Here is a 3,459-nt window from a genome sequence, read left to right as displayed (position 1 = left end):
AGTCAGCGAAGCCGAGAGGAGGGGCCGCGGCGAGAACCAGAAATGAGAGCAACCCCAGGCTAGACGAGAAATGAGACCGCAGGCGAGAAAGGCAGAGTGACTGGAAAGGATGAGGCCAGAGAGAGACAAAACAACAACTGGAAGGTAGACAAGGCAGGCTAAAGGCTGGGCCTGGGAAGTAAAAATTGTGGGTGTTGCTACTTATTACGTAACGGCGCCTATTCAAGACTGCTCGAGTGACACTCCTACAACCCCTAGATGTTCGAAATAACCTACAACCGCGTGATCGGTTTCGCTGCCCAGGAAAGAAGAATGCATGGACCCCTTGGATGTCTTCTGCGCGGCAGCTGTCAGAGAAGGGCTTCCGGTGCGCTGTCGGTCTGCAAGTGGAAACCACTGTAGCAATTTAAGTCTGAGGCTCGCGGGGGCAGTCTCCGTGTCAGCCACGGATGCCAGTGTCAGACGGTCGCCACGCAGTAAATATGAGTAGGCCGTGGCGGCAACGCAAGCTCTTTCAGGAAGCGCCCCGACTCTGTTGCAAGCCACCGGCCTCCAGCGCTCGGTCCCTTCCTGCTCGGACCCCGGCCCGGAGGCTTGTGGGTAAAGGAGAGTACGTCACCGCCGCCTGCGAACGTGCGGGTCACGTGCCCCGGGCCGCTGCCTGTCGCCCTGCCAGACCTTCGCATGGAGGAGTGTGAGGGAGTTCGTCCTACGCCGAGCTAAGGAAAGGAGACTCAGAATTCTCAATAACCCTTTAGCCTTCACATCCTAGGATAAAAACAGTGGAAGTCCTAGGTGACCGTGAACTAGCGGGAATGTGCAGATTTGATCGTATGTGGAAGAGTCCGGTGATAGTGACTTGGATGGTTGCGCCACAGAGGCATAAACATACAAAGGAAGATCCGGCGGCAATCCGATGAGGAAACCACCACACTGGGGGCTTGTGAAACCGTCTCGCTAGTAGATGTTAGGTTGCCAGCAGACTTACACATTACGTATTTCTGTTAAAGAAATTCTAGCTCTCTTTTTAAATACCACAGAAACACAAAACAAAAGATTCCTGCAAATCAATTTTTTTAATGAATTACTAGTTATGTACTGGTGTTTTAACATGATCTTGTTAATAAAACAAAATATATTCCGAATTAAGGGTTTCCCACTGGGTCATAATCAACTCAATAGCAGTGATCTTTTAAAAACAACCATTAAATATGTTTAAGCCTAGACTGTGTTGCTATAAATGTCTTTTTGGAACGAACACACAGCCACGGGGAGTCAAGTGAGGCGATTGAATTGGGGGGGGGAAATCCGCTCCCATGGAGCTGCTACCAGTGGGCGCCAACAGGGTTCCTTTGAGTGGTTAAATGAGTCTTTATTTTCTTATGATCCTTTCTACCTACGTATTTCTTTTACTCTCCTTGCTTTGATAATAAACTATTGCCTTGTCCTGACCGGGATTTTCCCTTTGAAGAGACTGGTAAATTTTCCCAGGGAATTTATGTTAGCCTATTTCTAGTAGTGATATTGACAAAAATTCAAAAGTGAAGTTATGTCAAGTGCATGCATAGCTTCTTCCTGAATAACAATAGAAAATGCAATCTTGATAATATCTTATTTGGAACCATATTTAAGGATGGTTATTAAAAATAGGAATTTACATTTTTAAAAGCTAGTATCTTCCGATGTTCCAAACATAGTTTCTCTTCTCCGTTGAAAATGAGCAGTGCATTAAGAGAGCAATTTAGCACAATTCTCCAGGATAGAGCGATTGAGGTAACCCGCCCCCCACACACACACCGTTTTTTTTCACTTAAGATTATTTTCAAAATCAGCTTGTATGATGTTGCTGCTGTGGAGTCAATGCCAATTTATAGCGAGCCTACTTTCTCCGTGCTCTAGAGCGGTTGGTGGTTTGGGACTACCGACTTGGCTGATCACAGCCCAATGCATAACCATTACACCATGGGAACTTTGGTGGCAGAGTCGTTATGAGTTGGGCTACTAGCCCCAAGGTTAGCAGTTTGAAACCACCAGTGGATCCTCAGGAGAAAAATGAGGCTACCTACTCCAGTAAAGAATAGTCTTGAAACATATAACATTACTCTAGTTCTTTAATGCTTCCTCCCCTCCGCTATCATGACCCCAATTCTACTTTACAAATCTGGCTACAGCATGTACACTGCTGATAGGTACGAGGTCTGGACACATGGAATCCAGGACAGATAAACTCCTCAGGAACAATAAGGGGGAAGGTGGAGGATGTATAACCTCCCCTTCCCCCAAGGGGGACGAGCAACAAAAATGTAGGTGGAAGGAGACAGTGGTCTGTGTAAGATATGAAAATAATAATTCATAAATTATCAAGGGTTCATGAGGGAGGAAGGAAAAAATGAGCTGATAACCACGAGCTCAAGTAGAAAGAAAATGTTTTGAAAAGGATGATGGCAACACATATACAAATGTGCTTGACACAATGGATGGATGGATTGTTGTAAGAGCCCCCAATAAAATGCTTTGGGAAAAAAAATTACAGTCTCGGAAACCCACAGGAGCAGTTCTACCTTTTCCTTTTGGGTCGCTGAGTCGGCATTTGACGATGACACTGAGTTGAGTTGAGCTTATATGCTAAATCACTTGTCCTGACAGTTTTTTGTTTTTGGAGGATGAAAGATGGAAGATGAAATTATGTGCTTTGAACAGATTACTACGAAAAAGGTCTTAACTTTTTTTTTTTTCCAGAATAGTATTGCTGACATATAGCTACGGTAGAAAATCTAGTTCTCCTTTTCCCAAACACTGAACGTGGAATCATTCATCTGGTTGATGAATGCGTAGTGATTTTCACTGTGCCTGAAAATGCACGAATTAGAATATTTCTCAGTGTAAAATGTCTCCCAGGGAACTGAGAGGAATATTTTTGCATCCTGTTTGATACTTTTCAGAAAAGTAGAAGTACATGGTGGTAGAATGATTAACCTAATCAACGAATATGCGAATGACACCTAACCTTTTAGAACTCAAAATTCACCACTGGGTATTTTCAGAGAGGAAAGAGGCCAACGCTTTGTAGGTTTTGTTAATTCTAGTAAACAGAACGTGACGTGAAACTTCTACGTGGAAACTTGGACATCAGGCATGCACAAAGAGACCTCTAGTGGCCAAATTGAAAAGTTTTGCTTACGTATTTAACAGTTTATCCATTTGGTTATTAGTTAACAAATGCTTTTTGGATTAAAAGCAGTCTGCAATTCTGGCTGAAATTGAATACCCTCCCTATTTCATTCTTACAAATGTGCAGCCCAGATGAGTAGGGTCAGCTCAACATGTTAAGAAAAACACTCTCCCTGAGAAAGCGATCTCTTGCAGCCTGGGGCTTGTTAGAGAAGAAGCACTAACTTTTTCGTCTTTTTTTCTGTAGCCAGGTAAAATGGATGGGAAGAGATTACTTGGAACAAGCCT

General features: G+C 43.9%; 1 protein-coding gene across 1 annotated transcript in view; it reads right to left on the bottom strand.

Annotated features, from left to right (window-relative positions):
- The window catches only part of NSD3 (nuclear receptor binding SET domain protein 3), a 133,283-nt gene extending 132,823 nt beyond the window's left edge, over window positions 1-460 (bottom strand). The window contains exon 1 of the mRNA XM_045286900.1: window positions 277-460. The gene's annotated coding sequence lies outside the window, so the exon portion shown is untranslated. The remainder of the gene's footprint in view (window positions 1-276) is intronic.
- Window positions 461-3,459: the final 2,999 nt, after the last annotated feature.

Source organism: Echinops telfairi, unplaced genomic scaffold, assembly GCF_000313985.2.
Source record: "Echinops telfairi isolate 266 unplaced genomic scaffold, ASM31398v2 ScPeMD7_9;HRSCAF=40, whole genome shotgun sequence".
NCBI classification, from domain to species: Eukaryota; Metazoa; Chordata; class Mammalia; order Afrosoricida; family Tenrecidae; genus Echinops; species Echinops telfairi.
This window is presented reverse-complemented; position numbering and strand designations above follow the sequence as displayed.